General features: G+C 32.1%; 1 protein-coding gene and 1 long non-coding RNA gene across 6 annotated transcripts in view; one reads left to right on the top strand and one right to left on the bottom strand.

Moving 5' to 3' along the window:
* LOC127728289 (Bardet-Biedl syndrome 7 protein homolog) overlaps positions 1-22,461 on the bottom strand; it is a 59,404-nt gene that overhangs the window by 31,610 nt on the left and 5,333 nt on the right. The gene's annotated exons all lie outside the window — the stretch shown is intronic.
* On the top strand, positions 54-8,062 carry LOC127728347 (uncharacterized). The gene is made up of 3 exons (XR_007994077.1): positions 54-208; positions 5,999-6,097; positions 7,347-8,062. It is a non-coding gene; the product is annotated as an uncharacterized LOC127728347 (long non-coding RNA).

Here is a 22,461-nt window from a genome sequence, read left to right as displayed (position 1 = left end):
TACGATCTAAAAACCACGATATGGACCACGCTCTGATTGGCTTATTTATTTTTCATTTTTGTTATCTATCATACGATTGGTTCTCAATGTAACTCGGATTTATTCTACGAAAAAAAGAGTTTCCGAAGTGTACTTTCTGTTTCGATTTCACGTTATATTTATACTGCTGTTAATTGACGGGCAAGAAGTCCTAAAGATGCGGAAAAGGGTAAACACTAAAACAAAAATTGCATGTTTACGACCAAATAACAAACATACCTTTGTTTTAAACATTAAGGCCAAAATATCAGGATTTGGTCCAACCTGGGATTTATAAACTTAAAAGTTCTCAGTATAAGTCTATAAGTATAACTAATGAGTGGTGTGATCATGTTGATAGTAAGAGATACTCATATTCATTATTATATGTTTACACAGTTGTGCCCTATGATTTTTTTTATTATTGCCCTTAGTATAGGGGGTCTCATTTTTTTTGGGGGGGGGGGGGGGGGGGGGGGTTCTGATCCTGGATCCCACTTATTGTTTAGTGAGAATCCCGTATCCCTCTTCTCATTGCCATAATAGCGCATGTTATTTCCTGTGTCCTGCCGGACTTCGTTTCCTGTTTTTACGCTTAATTATTCGACCATCACGTGTCATGCTTAAAAAAAATCAGCCAATACCCGGTCACGCTTAGACCCTAATTAGACCCACTTAATTAGTATTCATAACCATATGATTAAACAGTTAGGCTTTGATGATCGTCTGATTATTGCCCATTATAATCATGATCATATGATTAAACAGTTCGGCTGTGATCATTGTCTGATTATTGCCCTTGATAATCTTGATCATTTGATTAAACAGTTCGGCCGTGATGATCGTCTGATAATTGCCCTTGATAATCAGTATCATATGATTAAACAGTTAGGCCATGATGATTGTTTGATTATTGCCCTTAGTATTCATAACCATATGAATAAACAGTTAGGCTGTGATGATCGTCTGATTATTTCCCTTGATAATCATGATCATATGACTAAACAGTTAGGCCTTGATGATCGTCTGATTATTGCCCTTGATAATCATGATTAAACAGTTAGGCCATGATGATTGTTTGATTATTGCCATCAAAATTCATGATTATCTGATTACACAGTTTGACCGTGATGATCATTTGATTATTTCCCTTACTTTTCATGATTATCTGATTACATATTTTTGATTATTGCCCTTAGTATTTATAATTATCTAATGTAAGGTTTGATTGTTGCCCTTGATATTCATGATAGATTAGATAATGTTATATCACACTTTGATCATGTTAATCATTTGATTATTCCCCTTATTGTACATGATCCAGGATTTTGAAAAAGGGGTAGATGCCCTATGGTAAACCAACATTTAGAGCAATACGTTTATAAAGTCTATACATTTATCATATATGAAGCTCCCTGCTCCCTCAAAATCTGCCTTTGATGATAATGTGATTACAGGGTTTAATCATCACTTCAAATTGATTGGTTAATTATTGTCTTTTATAACCTTGTTTAATCATGCCAATAGTTTTGATTTCTGCCCTAAAAATTCATGATCATGTTATTAAATAGGTTGATCATTAAATAGTTAAATAGTTTGATCACTGCAATGTAATTGCAATACTTATATCAAACCTGTACCTAAGAACCATATCAACAAAACAATACATACATGTCATATAGACTGTACGTAAGAACCATATAGACAAAACTTATAACATAAACCTAAGAATCATAAACAATACATATACCCTCAATATAAGAACCATAGAAAAATATATAAAGCCTATATCTAAGAACCATAGAAAATACATATATAGTGTCGACTATACTTAAACACCATAGACAACATAATAAGCTTATATCTAAGAATTATAGACAATATATACAGCCTATTTCTAACAACAATATACTAAACATATAGACTGAAACTAAGAACCATAGACAAAACATATCATGCATATATCCTTTATATACGAACAATAGATAATACATATAAACTAAACCTAAGAACCATAGACTATACATATATACTCTACCTAAGAACCACAGACAATACATATAGACTCTACCTAAGAACCATAGACAATACATAATACATATAGACTGAACCTAAGAACCATAGACAATACATAATACATATAGACTGAACCTAAGAACCATAGACAAAACATATCATGCATATATCCTTTATCTAAGAACCATAGACAATACATATAGACTGAACCTAAGAACCATAGACAATACATAATACATATAGACTGAAACTAAGAACCATAGACAAAACATATCATGCATATATCCTTTATATAAGAACAATAGATAATACGTATAAACTAAACCTAAGAACCATAGACTATACATATATACTCTACCTAAGAACCACAGACAATACATATAGACTGTACCTAAGAACCATAGACAATACATAATACATATAGACTGAACCTAAGAACCATAGACAATACATAATAAATATAGACTGAACCTAAGAACCATAGACAATACATAATACATACAGACTGAACCTAAGAACCATAGACAAAACATATCATGCATATATCCTTTATCTAAGAACCATAGACAATACATATAGACTGAACCTAAGAACCATAGACAATACATAATACATATAGACTGAAACTAAGAACAATAGACAAAACATATCATGCATATATCCTTTATATAAGAACAATAGATAATACGTATAAACTAAACCTAAGAACCATAGACTATACATATATACTCTACCTAAGAACCACAGACAATACATATAGACTGTACCTAAGAACCATAGACAATACATAATACATATAGACTGAACCTAAGAACCATAGACAATACATAATACATATAGACTGAACCTAAAAACCATAGACAAAACATATCATGCATATATCCTTTATCTAAGAACCATAGACAATACATATAAACTAAACCTAAGAACCCTAAACTATACATATAGACTCTACCTAAGAACCACAGACAATACATATAGACTGAACCTAAGAACCATAGACAATACATAGTACATATAGACTGAACCTAAGAACCATAGACAAACATAATACATATATCCTTTATCTAGACTCAAAGACAATACATTATACATATATCCTTTATCTAGACCCAAAGACAATACATATAGACCAGTCAGGCATATAACTCTACAGGGTTATTCCAGAAAATATCTTACATGTGTTATTACAGATACTTTCATGAGTTGTCTACTCTTTAATCCTTTAATTGTCTAAATCTGTGAGAACATATGTTTGTGATAAGTAAAAGAAACCATAAACATTTTAATATTTAGTGGGCTCTAGGGAACTCTTGAAACTTTGTGGAAAAACTAAATGCATAGCCTTGAAAAGTGATTTTTGAATTTTCATAAACCATATAAAATCAATGTGATGAGGCTTTTAAGGGATACACTTAGCTGTAATAACAAGGCTTAGATATTAAAAGCATGTGACTTATTATATGAGACACTTGGGAATTACTGGGAAGCTTACAGAGAACCTCATTACATGCTCTGATCCTTATTTCTTACAATAAACTAAAAAGACATTGTAATTAAGCCTGATGTATGTCTGAGCAAATGCTTTGGAGTGATGTAGAGAAGCTGTAATAACACCCTTTTAAATAGTTATTACAGGCATTACAGGCATATTTTTTCTGTACAAGTTACATAGATGTACTATGCATGTTTGGCAAACTATGAACTGTTATATCTTTCTATAGTTGTGTATACATAGGACAAGAGTAATATCGATAGAACTTGTAAACATTTTAACAAAACTAATTATGTATATTGTCCCTTTGAAACATGTAACAAACATATGTTATCACAGTTCTTTGATTTTTTAGTCCACAATAACAAATATATGTTATTTTTCTCTAATAATCCTATAGAGTTATATCCTTGACTGAAGATGGAACCTAAGAACCATAGACAATACATATAGACTCTACCTAAGAACCATAGACAATACATATGGACTGAACCTAAGAACTATAGACAACACATAATATATGTATATAGACTGTACCTAATAACCATAGACAATACATGTAGCCTATATCTAAGAACCATAGAATATACATACAGACTGAACCTAAGAACCATAGACAATACATGAAGCCTATATCTAAGAACCATTTAGTTCCGTGTTGAAGGCCGTACTTTGACCTATAATGGTTTACTTTTATAAATTGTTACTTGGATGGAGAGTTGTCTCATTGGAACACATCTTCCTATATCTATATACCTAAGAACAATAGACAATACACGTAGACTAAACCTAAGAACCATAGACAATACAAATAGACTGTACCTAAGAACCATCAACAAAACATATAGACTGAACCTAAGAACCATGGACAATGCATATAGACTATACCTAAGAACCATAGACAATACATATAGCCTATATCTAAGAACTATAGACAATCCATACAGACTGTACCTAAGCACCATAGACAATACATATAAATTGAACATAAGAACCATAGACAATGCATATAGACTGAACCTAAGAACCATAGACAATGCATATAGACCGAACGTAAGAACCATAGACAATGCATATGGACCATATCTGAGAATCTTAGACAATGCAAATAGACTCTACCTAAGAACCATAGACAATACATATAGCCTATAACTTGGAACCATAGACAATGCATATAGCCTATAACTTAGAACCATAAACAATACATATAGACTATACCTTAAAACCATAGGCAATACACATAGCCTATATCTAAGAACCATAGACAATGCATATAGATTGAACCTAAGAACCATAGACAATGCATATAGACCAAACTTAAGAACCATAGACAATGCATATAGACTGAACCTAAGAACCATAGACAATGCATATAGACCAAACATAAGAACCATAGACAATGCAAATAGACTGAACCTAAGAACCATAGACAATGCATATAGACTGAACCTAAGAACCATAGACAATGCATATAGACCGAACATAAGAACCATAGACAATGCATATGGACCATATCTGAGAAACTTGGACAATGCACATAGACTCTACCTAAGAACCATAGACAATGCATATGGACCATATCTGAGAACCTTAGACAATGCACATAGACTCTACCTAAGAACCATAGGCAATACATATAGCCTATAACTTGGAACCATAGACAATGCATATAGCCTATAACTTAGAACCATAAACAATACATATAGACTATACCTTAAAACCATAGGCAATGCACATAGCCTATATCTAAGAACCATAGACAATGCATATAGACTGAACCTAAGAACTGTACACAATGCATATAGACCGAAGGTAAGAACCATAGACAATGCATATGGACCATATCTGAGAACCTTAGACAATGCACATAGACTCTACCTAAGAACCATAGACAGTACATATAGCCTATAACTTGGAACCAAAGACAATGCAATATAGCCTATAACTTAGAACCATAAACAATACATATAGACTATACCTTAAAACCATAGGCAATACACATAGCCTTTATCTAAGAACCATAGGCAATACACATAGCATATATCTAAGAACCATAGACAATACATATAGCCTATATCTAAAAACCATAGACAATACATATAGCCTATATCTAAGAACCATAGACAATACATATAAATTGAACATAAGAACCATAGACAATGCATATAGCCTGTATCTTAGAACCATAGACAATGCATATAGACTGAACCTAAGAACCATATCTAAGAACCATAGACAATACATATGGACCATTTCTAAGAACCATAGACAATACACATGGACCATTTCTAAGAACCATAGACAATACATATAGTCTGAACCTAAGAACCATAGACAATACATAAAGCCTGTATCTTAGAACCATAGACAATATATAAATCCAAATGTAACAACCATAGACAATACATTTAGCTTATACATTACCTTTAATAAATGATATATTGAATTCAATTATTTTTCTGTCTACAGAGTTCCAGGAGACTTGGTGCATTCATTCTTAGTTAACAAATCACATTGTAAAGGTTTTGGACACACTCTGTAATGTCACACCAGATGTATTAGATACTGGTATGTATATAGAAAATATCAATATTGTTTTATTTTTAGATTTGGTAAGTGCCCCATGCATTAATTTTGAACCCCATCATTTAAAATTAAAAATTCCCTTTTTTTTCTCTATGAATTAATCCATAGGTTTTTTGACTGGAAACATAGGTATAAAAATAAAAAGATGTGGTATGATTGCCACCAGAGACTATTTGACATAAAGGTAAGGAACTTAAGGTCATTGTACAGCCTTCAACAATGAGCAAACCCATTAAAGAACAAATAAAAATGTTCAGCTGATAAATGGCCTAACTCATCAGATCAATACGAACATGACAATTAAACCACAAAAACAACTGGAGCCAATTTATCAGCAAAAAAGATTTTTCTGATCATGTTTGTTGTGACAAATGAAATATTTAGCTTGAAAATTAAGTCTGCAAGGCCCTGCTATTTATGTTTCCTAGGCTTATAATATTGGTTGAAATCCTGACCATTTGTCCACTTTTACAACAACCTCCATTTTACATAATTGAAGTGTCTTGAGCAATTTTCTGTATTAAAAGATAAACAAAAAGTGTCCTGTTTAAATACTTTCTTACACATGTAATCATCAATTTGAAACACTTTCAGCTTGTTGCAATGGTCAGAAAAGACATTTCTTAATCTACTCTTTTATATATTTCTAACACAAGAAAATATATACATTATAAAATATGTGGCAAGGAAACCCTTGGTTATTTATACAAGACTGTTATTCTATGCAAGAGTGTAATATTGATCTTCTTGCAAATCTAATGGAACTTTTACATTGGGTCATCTTCTTTTGGTCAAGGTATTTAAACATTTATCTGTTCTATTATCAATTGAATAATTACAATGGTTATAAGTCTCTATATATTCACTTGGACCTTTAAATATCTTCTAAGAGAAATCTATCACTCAATGATTAATTTACATGAATAACAAAGATGAAAAGACATGTATCAACTCATAAAACCTCTTGCTTGCCAATTCTATGAATTCTGCAAGATCATGCATGAAAAAAAAAGATATTTTCGTCAGAAACTATTTGACAGAATGTGGTCAACTGCTATACAGTAATGAGTTGTAGAGAGTTTGCTCTTTTCAGGTCTTTCATGCACCAAATTCTATACTTTCTTCTCAAAATGCAATGTGTTCTGTCTGACTTCTTTGAAAATTTATAGTTTAAGTTCTAAAAGAATTAATGAGAGCTTACACATTCTAACATAAGAATTTTATATTTCAGGTTGTTCAACATCTACTATGTCAAAGTTCACATAAAACCTCAAGGAGTTAGCACACAGATGGTTGAGCAGAATAACTGAACAAAACAACAAAAAAAGATTTTAACATTCTGTAATACATGAACCATTGAAATTTTTCATAGGCACTGCACATAAATGTATATGAAAATTATAAACTATTGATGTCTTTAATTATAGGAACTATTTACAAGTTGTCTAGTATATAATAATGACATGAAAAAAATACCTATTTTAAAAATATTTTTGTAATATTTAAATTATCCATGAATATTTTCTTGAAGCTTTTTTTAAAACTTCATTGGATAAAAGAGATGGTAGGTGGAAATTCTGCTTAGATAATATGAAAACTAACTAAACAAATCGTATACATGTATACTACTTTTGGAATATGATACATACATCTTTATCGAAGCATAATTGAGTATAACAATAAAATCAATACCATCGATTGTTTGTAAATATTTATGCTTATATTTCAATAATGAGTAAAAATCATTATCATTAATTGAAACAACTTGCTCAGAAATGCTTACCAATAACTAGAACCAAGGTGTGAAGGACATAATATCCATTACATTTTGTAAATTATCAGAATATATGTGACATTAGCAAAAGGACTATTTTAGTTTTTGATTATATAAGCTTAATACTTAATGAGGCCATCACTTGTTATATTAAAAACATATTTTGACGTAAAGGCATATTTACAAACACATTAGTTTTAGATAATACAGGTAATAACAGAAACACAGGTATTAACACATTTGTGTTACAATTCTGTTGTTTACAGAGTATACACATATTTATAAACAACTAATAAATATAGATTCTACCACTGCATGGAGTGTGATACGATATTAATCCACTTGAGACAGTTAAATTTTAAAATTTAAAACGAGAGGCTCGCCGAGCGTTTTAAATATATAAAATTTAACTGTCGAGAGTGGATAAATATCGTATTACACGAGATTTGGTGGTGGAATCTGTTTCTCTAATGATTTTCTAACTATATGCAGGCAAACTTTTTTCCTTCTTTTCGAATGATCTGCAAAAAGATGTGTTCTTTCTATCTGACGTCATCAGGCATGGTCGCCTTTTTTCATGCCGTCACAATAGGAAATTCAGAGGAAAGCATGAAAATTCGACATCATAATCGGATTTTAACCAATGAAGAACTGAGATCAAATGAACCACACGTTGATTAAGTTTTTTTACACAATGGGTGCAGAAAGGGATAAATTGACGAAGAATGAGAGAAAATAATTAAACCTGAAATATTTGTTAGCTGTGGTTATTATATACAGTCTATATATATTGTCTGTGGTTCTTCAAGAAAGTTTATATAAATTGTCTGCAGTTGTTCGATACAGACTATATAAATTGTCTGTATATGAATAAGGAGATATGGTATGTTTGCCAATGAGACAACTATCCACCAAAGTTCAAATGATGTTAGCAGTTATTGACAACCATACAGAATTCTACAATGAGAAAAATAACCCATACCATATAGTCAACTTAAAAGGCATCGACATGAAAAAAAATGAAACAATTCAATTGAGAAAACTAATGTCTTAACTTATAGCAAATCAATTGACAAATATGACAGACATGAACCAACAACAACCACTGAACTTCAGTGTCCTTACTAGGGAAACGCACACCAATAGTGCAGTTATAAGATACTGTCTGCATTTATTGTCTGTGGTTGTTAGATACAGTGTGAATATGGTGTCTGTGGTTCTTAGATACAGTCTGTGTATATTGTCTGTAGTTGCTAGATACAGTGTGTATATGTTGTTTGTGGTTGCTAGATACAGTGGGTATATGTTGTCTGTGGTCGTTAGATGCAGTCTGTTAATGTTGTCTGTGGTTCTAAGATACAGTGTGTATATGTTGTCTGTGGTTCTTAGATACAGTGTGAATATGTTGTCTGTGTATATTGTCTGTGGTTGCTAGATACAGTGGGTATATGTTGTCTGTGGTTGCTAGATACAGTGTGTATATGTTGTCTGTGGTTGTTAGATGCAGTCTGTTAATGTTGTCTGTGGTTCTAAGATACAGTGTGTATAATTATGTTGTCTGTGGTTCTTAGATACAGTGTGAATATATTGTCTGTGGTTGCTAGATACAGTGGGTATATGTTGTCTGTGGTTGCTAGATACAGTGTGTATATATTGTCTGTGGTTGTTAGATGCAGTCTGTTAATGTTGTCTGTGGTTCTAAGATACAGTGTGTATATGTTGTCTGTGGTTCTTAGATACAGTGTGAATATGTTGTCTGTGTATATTGTCTGTGGTTGCTAGATACAGTGGGTATATGTTGTCTGTGGTTGCTAGATACAGTGTGTATATGGTGTCTGTGGTTCTTAGATACAGTCTGTGTATATTGTCTGTAGTTGCTAGATACAGTGTGTATATGTTGTTTGTGGTTGCTAGATACAGTGTGTATATGTTGTCTGTGGTTGCTAGATACAGTGTGTATATGTTGTTTGTGGTTGCAAGATACAGTGTGTATATGTTTGTCTGTGGTTGCTAGATACAGTGTGTATATGTTGTCTGTGGTTCTTAGATACAGTGTGAATATGGTGTCTGTGGTTCTTAGATACAGTCTGTGTATATTGTCTGTGGTTGCTAGATACAGTGTGTATATGTTGTTTGTGGTTGCTAGATACAGTGGGTATATGTTGTCTGTGGTTGCTAGATACAGTGTGTATATGTTGTTTGTGGTTGCTAGATACAGTGTGTATATGTTGTCTGTGGTTGCTAGATACAGTGTGTATATGTTGTCTGTGGTTGCTAGATATAGTGTGTATATGTTGTATATGGTTGCTAGATAAGGGTGTATATGTTGTCTGTGGTTATCAGATACAGTCTATATATGTTGTCTGTGGTTGCTAGATACAGTGTGTATATGTTGTCTGTGGTTGCTAGATATAGTGTGTATATGTTGTATATGGTTGCTAGATAAGGGTGTATATGTTGTCTGTGGTTATCAGATACAGTCTATATATGTTGTCTGTGGTCCTTAATTACAGTCAGTGTATATTGTCTGTGGTTGCTAGATACACTATGTATATGTTGTTTGTGGTTGTCAAATGCAGTCTGTTTAAATTGTCTGTGGTTTTTAGATGCATTGTGTGTATATTGTCTGTGGTTCTTTGATAGTCTTTGGATATTGTCTGTGGTTGCTAGATACAGTGTGTATATGTTGTCTGTGTTTGTTAGACACAGTCAGTATATGCTGTTTGTGGGTTTTAGATACAGTCTGTGTATATTGTCTGTGGTTTTTAGATGCATTCTGTGTATATTGACTGCGATTGCTAGATACAGTGTGTATATATTGCCTGTGCTTGTTAGACAGAGCCAGTATATGCTGTCTGTAGGTTTTAGATACAGTCTGTATATGTTGTCTATGGTTGATAGGTAAATCTAGAATAGACGTTATATAGAAACAGTGAATGTGTCAAAAAGACAACCGATGTGTCTTTAACGAATAGAGAAAATCCAAAATCTGGAGGCGGGCTTCAGTTTGCTCCTAAAATAATGTATACTAGTTCAGTTAAAAAAAAGGAAGATATATATAAAAAGAAGATGATGTATGATTGCCAATGAGACAACTCTCAACAAAAGACCAAATGACACAGAAATTAATAGCTATAGGTCCTCGTACGGCCTTCAACAATGAACAAAGCCTGAAACTGCATAGTCAGCTATAAAAGGCCCCGAAATCACTAATGTAATACAATTAAAAAAACAAAAAACTAACGGCATAATGTACCAAACAAAATGAAAGAAAAACAAATATGTAACACAACAAAAAACGACAACCACTGAATTACAGGCACCTGACTTGGGACCAGCAGCGAGCACATAGATACATAATGTGGCGGGGGTTGAACATGTTAGCGGGAATCCAACCCTCTCCTAACCTGGAACTGTGGTGTAACAGTACAACATAAGACCGAACAATAAAAATCAGTTGAAAAAGGCTTAACTCATCAGATGATACACATAGAAATAAATATAACAAAACAACGTGGACGTGACCGGGTATTGTACATCCCAACAACATAAATACACTAAGTACAGATCTGAGAGTACTCGATCGAAGTTACCGGCAGCTAGTTCAAAGCCAATATCAACTTATATAAAAAAAAATCATTCATCCAAGACTAAATTATTAATCAGTACACATCCACCATCCAATGGATTTAGTGTAAAGACATCATAAACAGTCAGAGAAAAACATGACCTTGTGCAATGCCAAGATACGAGAGTCGATAGATTGTAGATCAATAAAAGTGTGTATATATATATAACAATAATATCACTGAGTTTGATTTTAACTTACTGATAACAAAATCAATATTAACACACAAAAAAACATCATTCAAAGATTTACATGGTAATTATATAATATGAAAAAAGTGTGTACCGTTTTGTATGATGTAATTGGACCTTATGATACAAAGTATACGGTCATTTGATAATTCTGTAAGTGTTGTATGATGTACTAGTAATTGGACCTTATGGTATAAGGTAAATGGTTATTTGGTACAGTCTATAAAGACTTTGTAAAGAATCACTCTGATTCAAACAAAAAATTCTCTGAAACTGACATTATCAAGATGCTTGATTTCTTGATTGACAACATATTTGTTACCTTTGGAGGACGTGTTTTTCAACAGACTGTCGGAATTCCAATGGGAACCAATTGTGCCCCTCTTCTTGCCGACTTGTTTCTTTATTATTATGAGGCTGACTTCATACAGGAACTTCTTAGGAAGAAAGATAAGGAGTTAGCAATATCCTTTAACTCTACATTCCGCTATATAGATGATGTTCTCTCACTAAATAATACAAAATTTGGTGACTATGTTGAACGAATCTATCCCATCGAACTAGAGATAAAGGATACTACAGATACAGTTAAGTCTGCCTCATATCTTGACTTACATCTAGAAATTGACAATGAGGGTCGGTTGAAAACAAAACTTTACGACAAAAGAGATGGTTTCAGCTTCCCAATTGTGAACTTTCCATTTCTATGTAGCAACATTCTGCAGCGCCTGCATACGGAGTATATATCTCCCAATTGATACGATATTCCCGGGCTTGTGTTTCCTATCATGATTTCCTTGATAGAGGATTGCTGCTCACAAGGAAGCTATTAAACCAAGAGTTCCAAATGGTGAAGTTGAAGTCATCCCTTCGTAAATTTTACGGACGCCATCACGAGTTGGTTGACCGTTATGGAATAACCGTTTCACAGATGATATCGGATATGTTCCTTATGTCGTAAGTACAATACCCTCCCTTTTCCCGAATGTGACTTACCGAACTAGACTATTTACCGGATTTGTAATAACATAAGCAACACGACGGGTGCCACATGTGGAGCAGGATCTGCTCACCCTTCCGGAGCACCTGAGATCACCCCCAGTTTTTGGTGGGGTTCGTGTTGCTTAGTCTTTGGTTTTCTATGTTGTGTCATCTGTACTATTATTTGTCTGTTTGTCTTTTTATTTTTGGCCATGGCGTTGTCAGTTTGTTTTCGATCTATGAGTTTGACTGTCCCTCTGGTATCTTTCGTCCCTCTTCTATAAGTGTTGCATGTGGTTATTTGACCTAATTGTAACAGGTATGTTGTTTTTTAGTACAGTCTATAAGTTTTGAGAAAATTCGACCTTGAGGTAAGAAGTATATGGCTATTTGATTCATTGTATGATTGTTGTCTGAGGTATTTGGATCTTCTGGTACTATAAGATATGTAGCTATTTAAAACAGTATAAATTGAGTGTTGTAAGAGATTATTCGAATTAAAAGGGTACGTCAAGAGAAGTTTTGAATCTTGATAGTAATTGTAACCAGCATTATTTGTTGAATAAAATTAGAATGTTGTTAAAAAAAATGTGTTACAGTACATACAATTATTATTGAAGCTTTTAATGGATTCTGCTTCGTTTCATGCAAAATAAATGGTCAACGTAGCTTCAAAAGTCTTTGTTTAGGGTTGAATAGTACTTTGTAAACAAACAAAAAAATCTGATACAATTTGTATCACGTTCGGAGGACGTTTTTTTTCCACAAACTATCGACCGAATCCCATGGAAAGCAACTGGGCTCTTCTTCCTGCCGAATTGTTTCGTTATTCACATGAGACAGACTCCATACGGAGCTTCTACGGAAGAATGAAAAGAAGCTAGCATTAATTTATGAGTTCACTTTTTGCTATCTAGATGAGGTCATCTCACTGAATAATTCAAAGTTTGGTGACTATGTTGAACAAATCTATCCCATCGAACGTGAAATTAAGGATACACAATATACAGATAAATCTGCCTCATATCATGACTTATATCTAAAATTGACAATGAGTATCGGCTGAGATCAAAACTTTACGACAATATAGAGATGATTCAGCTTCCCACTGTACATTTTCCGTTTCTATGTAATGACATCCCAGCAGCAGCTGCATATAGATTATTTATCTCACAGTTGATATGATATTCAAAAGTTTGCATTCCCTATCATGATTTCCTTAATAGGGAATTGTTGCTTATAAGGAAGATATTGACCTACGAGTTCCAAGTGGTAGAGTAATCTATAGACAACATGTATGTAGGGATCACACCATCTACAGACATCTTGTATCGGGGGACCTTACCATCTATAGACAACTTATACCGAGGAAACAACACCATAAATGACAACTTGTATAAATTTAAGAACCACACACTCTATAGATAACATATATCTAGGAACCATACCATCTGTACACAACTTGTATCAAGGAACCACACCATATATGGACAACATGTACTAAGGAACCACACCATCTATAGACAACTTGTATCTAGGAACCCCAACATCTATAAAAAACTTATATCGAGGAACAAAACCATATAAAGATAACCTGTATCTAGGAACCACACCATATATAGATAACTTATATCTAGTAACCACGCCGTCTGTAGACACCTGTTATCTAGGAACCAAGCAATATATAGATAAATAAAGGCATCAGTAGTACACCGCTGTTCGAAAGTCATAAATCGATTGAGAGAAAACAAATCCGGGGTACAAATTAAAACCGAGGGAAACACATCAACTACATGAGGAAAACAACGAAACAACAGAAACACTAAAGTGCAACAAAAAACCAAACGACAATGCAACACACACAGAAACGAACTATAAGATAACAACTGCCATATTCCTGACTTGGCACAGTACATTTTAAGAAAAAATGGTGGGTTGAACCTGGTTTTGTGGCTAGCCAAACCTCGTGCTTTTATGGCAATGTTAAATATAACACTAAAAGGACAACATTACATGACAGGACTACAGTACAAATAAATGCAAGAACTTTCAGGAAAAAGAAATACACAAATAAACAATACAATAATACATGCTAATAGTTAGCAAAGGTACCAGGCTTATAATTTAATACGCCAGACGCGCGTTTCATCTCCATAAGACTAAGTTATTTCTTGGAACCATACCATCTAAAGACAACTTGTATCCGTATTCAGGAACAACACCATGTATTGTATTTAGGAACAATACCTTCAATAAATAACTTATTTCTAGAAACCATACCATTTATTTAAAACTTGTATCTGGGAACCACACCATCTATAGACAATTTGTATCTAAGAACCACGCCATCTTAACACACCATCTTAAGATAACCTTAGGAATAGATTACCTTAGCTGTATTTGGCAAAAAATTTAGGAATTTTAGTCCTCAATGCTCTTCAACTTCGTACTTTTTTGGGCCTTTTTAACTTTGTTGGATTCGAGCATCACTGATGAGTCTTTTGTAGACGAAACGCGTGTTTGGCGTAAATAAAATATGTAGTCCTTGTATCTATGATGAGTTTATTTATATCTAGGAACCATACTATGTATTTAAAACTTGTATCCAGCAACCATTACATCTTTAGAAAACTTGTATCTAAGAACCAAACCACATATAAACAACTTATATCTAGGAACCACGCCTTATATAAATAACTTATATCTAGGAACCATACCTTCTATAAATAACTTATTTCTATGAACCATACCATTTATTTAAAACTTGTATCTAGGAACCACACCATCTATAGACAACTTAGATCGAGGAACAACACCTTATATAGACAACATGTTTCTATAGGAACCACACAATATATAGTAAGCTTGTATCTAGGAACCACACCATCTATAGACAAATCATATTGAGGAACCACACCGTATATAGACAACATGTATCCAGGAACCATACGAAATATAGAAAACTAGAATCTAGGAACCATACCCAGACAACTCGTTTCTTGATATTATAGACATCGTGTATTCAGAAACACACATGTATAGAAATCCATCATATTGAACTAATTTTCTTATAAAACCAACCTGTATCTAAGAACCATGTTATGTATAGACAAGAGAGGCAAAAGATACCAAAGAGACATTCAAACTTATAACCGTTGGTTTTCCCGTTTGAATGGTTTTACACTAGTCATTTTGGGGGCCCTTTAGAGCTTTATGTTTGGTGTGAGCCAAGGCTCTGTGATGAAGACCGTACTTTGACCTATAATGGTTTACTTTTATAAATTGTAACTTGGATGGAGAGTTGTTTCATTGGCACTCATACCACATCTTCTTATATCTATCATAAGCCGAAAATAAACTGACAACACTATGGCTAAAAAAGGGAAAAAAAGACCAGCAAACAAAATTATACAAAACATAAAACAGAAAACTAAAGACTGAGCAACATGAAACCCACCAAAAACGTTAACTGTATTGAAGAACCTTACAAGGCTTTTTACATAATCAGTACTTAAGACACATACCAATTTGAATCCTTTTGTTTTAAGAACCATGAACTACCTGTTAAAACAACCTGTATCGAAGAACTCAGGGATGGGGTAATTGAAAATGTAACTGTAATTAAGTGTAATGCATTACAATTTTCCATGTAATCGAATGTAATGTGTAATTGAGCAATTTTTAAATTACATGTAATGGTAATTTAATTAATTACATTGAAAAAAGCATGTAATGCTAAATTACTTTTCAATTACATTTCAATTACATGTGCATGTAAGTTTTGATGTTAATCATAAGAAATTATGTAAATGTTAATTGTAAAATAATATTTAATTCACATATATTAATGAGAAACCAACAAATCCTAATGAAACTTTTAGAGCAAATTGCCATCAATGTACTTCTAAAATATCTGGAAGTTTGACTTTGTGACTTACATGAAGGTAAAAATGTTTTAAATCCTTGCACACACTAATTTTGTCAAATTAGTATACACAATAAGTTTATAGAACTCCACATTATAAAAACTACTTCATATGAGAACCATATATATATATATATATATAAACCATGTAAAAAGAACCTGTAGATTTGAACCTTAGATATACTAGTATATATGATTAATATACGCCTTTACTCTGTATTTTTATTTGAAAATTCAACCAGTTATTCCTTCCAACATTACACAACAGTATTAATATAGGCTATGGTTATGAAGAGACACTGTTCACATCTAGAATTTTGTCACTTGCTTGCATTTGGTAGTGTATACGATATTTTCACACAGTTTTATGGTCAAACGAAGATAATTGGTCACAGGTTGTATGTATAACTTTACAGTCCTCAATGTATTCTTGCCTTAATTACTCTTAATGTTATGTATGTTTGTATATTTCAACAGTTTTTTGTTAGTGAATTTCAATAATATTTTGACAAAATCAAAGTGTTGTTTTGGCTCTGCAGCATACTTGGGCATATCATGGTCAACTGTTTTTCCCAGTATTAGCCAGTAAAGGAAATGCTCATAAAATGGGATTGTGCTTTCATTGTAGGAAGAAGGCAGCATTTGTAATAATTTTGATACGCGTTAATAATTAGATGACTGAGTAAACAATATTTTTGGCTTTCCAATTATATTTTACAACATTTAAAATACAATAAAATCAAATCAAACATGAATAAAGAGTCTATAACCTAATACAGGTTGGTTGGTCATGCAATCTAAACAATGCCATATACAAAGATATAAAAAGACAAATAAAAGATTCACAAATATTTATTTTTTAAATTTATCCCCTGGTTGTATTTCAGCATTTCCTGTCACATGAAAAATCAATTTTGTATCAATTACATAAATATCTAAGAAATTTGTGCTGTTCAAAATCAATAGAGATATGGATTATTAAGATGTTCTAATTACAACAAACTTTTTAGCTTAAATACATCACTGAAAATGTATGCATATAAAAACAAGAATGTGTCCATAGTACATAGATGCCTCACTCGCACTATCATTTTCTATGTGGACCGTGAAATTGGGGTCAAAACTCTAATTTGGCATTAAAATTAGGAAGATTATATCATAGGGAACATGTGTACTAAGTAACAAGTTGATTGGACTTCAACTTCATCAAAATCTACCTTGACCAAAAACTTTCACCTGAAGCGGGACAGACGGACAAACGAACAGACTAGAAAATGTAATGCCCCTCTACTAATGTAGGTGGGGCATAAAAAAGAATATTTCTTTTTTACATGAATTGTCTCTTTAATTTTCTATTATACTACATGTCATTCATGTGTTGTTGTATTGACACATTAAAAGTGTGACCACCTGCCACACGCTGAACACCTTATTCTCCATGACAATTGTACCAGCTAATGGCATCCCACTATGTCATACATTTCTCTTGTCAGCCATTGGCAGTCTTTTAGCAACTTGCATTGTTCTGTTCTAAACACCCTGAAGAATAGCCTGAGGATGTTCAAACCTGGATGTGCTGGGCTGATGTATTTTAAGCCCTACACATTCTGTAAAAAAATTAGAACACATATAAAATCTAGGAGAAAAAATGTATAGTTACACATAAAAAGTTGTCATCGATCTTCTTTCAGTACAAAGGTAGCTTAATTAAATAATGTGTCCTTTGAAACACATTGACTAAAATTAAAAACACTTATCTCAAAAAGCTATTATAGTGCATACTGGTACATGACCAGACATGAATACATGTAAAGTTATCCATTCTTTTAATACTAATTCTAAAAGGTAATCAACTTATCAATTTTTATCTGTTCTTTAATTGATTTTGTTATATATAAATTAAAACATAACTAAATATGTATTTTTATACAGTTGTGAACACTTCAGGAACTACATATTGTTTGATACTTAAGTTTTGGAATTGCAAAGTGTCATGGTTTTCTTAGACTGGTAATTGCATCTTCATATTAAATCCACTGGAGGTAAACTGATTGATATTTCAGTCTTGAAAACCTGTTTTTTTTTAAATTTTTTTAATTGGTTTTGAATAATGGGGCTTTGTATTGATTTGATGAGTCAAGCCTTTTTCAACTGGTTTTACAGTTAGTTCTCAATTTGTGCTGTAACACCACTTTCTCTGGTTAATGGAAGGTTGAGCCCTCATTAACATGGTTAACCCGTACTCATTTAGTAAGTTATTATCCTAAGACATTTTGTCATGTTACTAGCTTTCATAGCTTAATTTCTAGTATAGTTTTTGTTCATTGTTACAGAACCATATGATGACATTTACTTGCTTAGATATGTGGTATCTGATGGACAGTTGCCTCAGCTAAAAAAAACTCAATATATGTTTTTTTTGCTCGATATATTATGGTTTGTTTGTTTTTCAACATGTACTTTGGATCCTTAATGGTTTATGATCATTTAATGCCACAACTGTATTTCCTAATCAATATAGTATACTCATGAATAGATATTGTACCATTTGTGTGCTTACTTCAAAACTCAATGGACTTGGTTTCTTTGTTCAATATAATTGACACCAGGGTCTCACCATTTTCCAACATTTTATTCACCTGGAAGTAAAAAGGAATGTTCCAAAAAGACTTGGACAGAACAAGTGTTCAGAGTACCTAGAAAACATAGGTAAAAATCTATTTCTTCTCTGTGATTATTTTTGGTCAATGTAAACTTTTAAAAAGAACAATTTGATCAAAATTATCAGTTTAGATGTATAACAAATTTAACGAAAATGCCACGCATAAGATATTTTGACCTATATCAAATTTTGAGGATTGTGGCTTCATAATTATTTGTGGAATACACATTTTTGTCGATTTCTTGGGCATGGATAAACCGCTATTACAAATTTAAATACATTGTATTTAATAAAGAAGCCATTCTGTATTAGCTTGAATGCAGCCTTTTGCAAAACCATGAATCCAAATATCCATCAAAGTATGATTTTCAATCAACGAAAAACAAAATTGATCCAAATTAATGGATGTAGCTGCGTATATAAATCTAAAGTATCAAAGGTAGAACTCCTAGTAGAAATTGTTGGGTTATTTAAATTTAACTAACCAGCTTCTTCGCCTTTTCCTAATCTTCCTTGTTGTTTTCTTGGTCCTATAAATAAATATAGTAAATTATTTATCAAACTAGAACAGCTATTACATGTATTATGCACTACCATTTATTTTTATGAATCATTATTACCAAAAAAAATAAAGAAACTTAGGCCTGCACAAGTAAAGTGGGAAACAAGATGTATATGTTGTGCTGGCTGTATGTTCTATACCCCCTCTAAATCATGTGTGATTTAACATTCCTCACATCTCAGGCTTGACTAAATTTAAATCTATTGATTTGGTTGATTTTTGCAGCATTGAACTACTTCAAGGCAGACAATTTTTGTTGGTCGAGGGAGCCAGAATGCCAGAAGAAATTGGAATGCTATTATATTTATATAAAGTTTACCAATAATGCTTGTGGTACTAAGCCATTGTATAGTGTCCCCCAAAGAGTGAATGTCATGCTTGAGCAATAGATCTTACATTCAGGCTATATGTATTGTCTATGGTTCTCAGGTACAGGTTGTGTATTTTCTATAGTTCATTGGTACATGCAATTTGTATTGTCTTATTTTTTTGTCTGTGGTTCTTGGGTAGAGTCTATATGAATTGTTAGTGGTTCTTGGATATATTCTATATGTATTGTTTAGGGTTCTTAGATATAGTCTATATGTATTGTCTATGGTTCTTAGATATATTCTATATGGATTGTCTATGTTTCTTAGGTTCAGTCTATATGTATTGTCTTTGGTTCTTAGATATATTCTATATGTATTGTCTATGGTTCTTAGATATAGTCTATATGGATTGTGTATGCTTCTTAGATATATTCTATATGGATTGTCTATGGTGCTTAGATATATTCTATATGAAGTGTCTATGGTTCTTAGATTTAGTCTATATTTATTGTTTATGGTTTTTAGATATAGTCTTATATGTATTGTCTATGTTTCTTAGATATATTCTATCTGTACTGTCTATGGTTCTTAGATATATAGTCTATATGTATTGTCTATGCTTCTTAGATATATTCTATATGTACTGTCTATGGTTCTTAGATATATAGTCTATATGTATTGTCTATGGTTCTTAGATATAGGCTATATGTATTGTCTATGGTTCTTAGGTTAAGTCTATATGTATTGTCTATGGTTCTAAAATATATGGTACATATATTGTCTATGGTTCTTAGATATAGTCTTATATGTATTGTCTATGGTTCTTAGATATATTCTATATGTACTGTCTATGGTTCTTAGATATATAGTCTATATGTATTGTCTATGGTTCTTAGATATATAGTCTATATGTATTGTTTATGCTTCTTAGATATATTCTATATGGATTGTCTATGTTTCTTATGTTCAGTCTGTATTTATTGTCTTTGTTTCTTAAATATATTATACATGAATTGTCTATGGTTCTTTGATAGAGGCTATATGTATTGTCTATGGTTCTTAGATATAGGTTATATGTAGTGTATATGGTTCTAAGATATAGTCTATATTTATTGTCTATGGTTCTTAGATTTAGTCTATATTTATTGTCTATGGTTTTTAGATATAGTCTTATATGTATTGTCTATGGTTCTTAGATATATAGTCTATATTTATTGTCTATGGTTTTTAGATATAGTCTTATATGTATTGGTTATGGTTCTTAGATATATAGTCTATATGTTTTGTTTATGGTTCTTAGATATATTCTATATGGATTGTCTATGTTTCTTAGGTTCAGTCTATATTTATTGTCTTTGTTTCTTAAATATATTATACATGAATTGTCTATGGTTCTTGGATATAGGCTATATGTATTGTCTATGGTTCTTAGATATAGGTTATATGTATTGTCTATATGGTTCTGAGATATAGTCTATATTTATTGTCTATGGTTCTTAGATTTAGTCTATATTTATTGTCTATGGTTTTTAGATATAGTCTTATATGTATTGTCTATGGTTCTTAGATATATAGTCTATATTTATTGTCTATGGTTTTTAGATATAGTCTTATATGTATTGGTTATGGTTCTTAGATATATAGTCTATATGTATTGTTTATGGTTCTTAGATATATTCTATATGGATTGTCTATGTTTCTTAGGTTCAGTCTATATTTATTGTCTTTGTTTCTTAAATATATTATACATGAATTGTCTATGGTTCTTGGATATAGGCTATATGTATTGTCTATGGTTCTTAGATATAGGTTATATGTATTGTCTATATGGTTCTGAGATATAGTCTATATTTATTGTCTATGGTTTTTAGATTTAGTCTATATGAATTGTCTATAGCTTTTAGATAAAGTCTATATGTATTGTCTATGGCTCTTAGATATAGTCTTTATGGATTGTCTATGGCTCTTAGATATGGTCTATATGTATTATCTATGGCTCTTAGATATAGTCTTTATGGATTGTCTTTGGCTCTTAGATATTTTCTTTATGTATTGTCTATGGTTCTTAGATATATTATATATGGATTGCATATGGTTCTTAGGTTCAGTCTATTTGTATTGTCTTTGGTTCTTAGATATAATTTATATGTATTGTCTATGGTTCTTAGATATATTCTATATGGATTGTCTATGGTGCTTAGATATATTTTATATGAAGTGTCTATGGTTCTTAGATATAGGCTATATGTATTGTATTTGGTTCTTAAGATATTGTCTATATGTATTGTCTATAGTTCTTAGGTTCAGTCTAT

The sequence above is a fragment of the Mytilus californianus genome, unplaced genomic scaffold (genome assembly GCF_021869535.1).
Source record: "Mytilus californianus isolate M0D057914Y unplaced genomic scaffold, xbMytCali1.0.p SCAF_2, whole genome shotgun sequence".
NCBI lineage: Eukaryota > Metazoa > Mollusca > Bivalvia > Mytilida > Mytilidae > Mytilus > Mytilus californianus.
The sequence above is the reverse complement of the archived record's forward strand: the minus strand, read 5'-3'. Positions and strand labels throughout refer to the sequence as shown.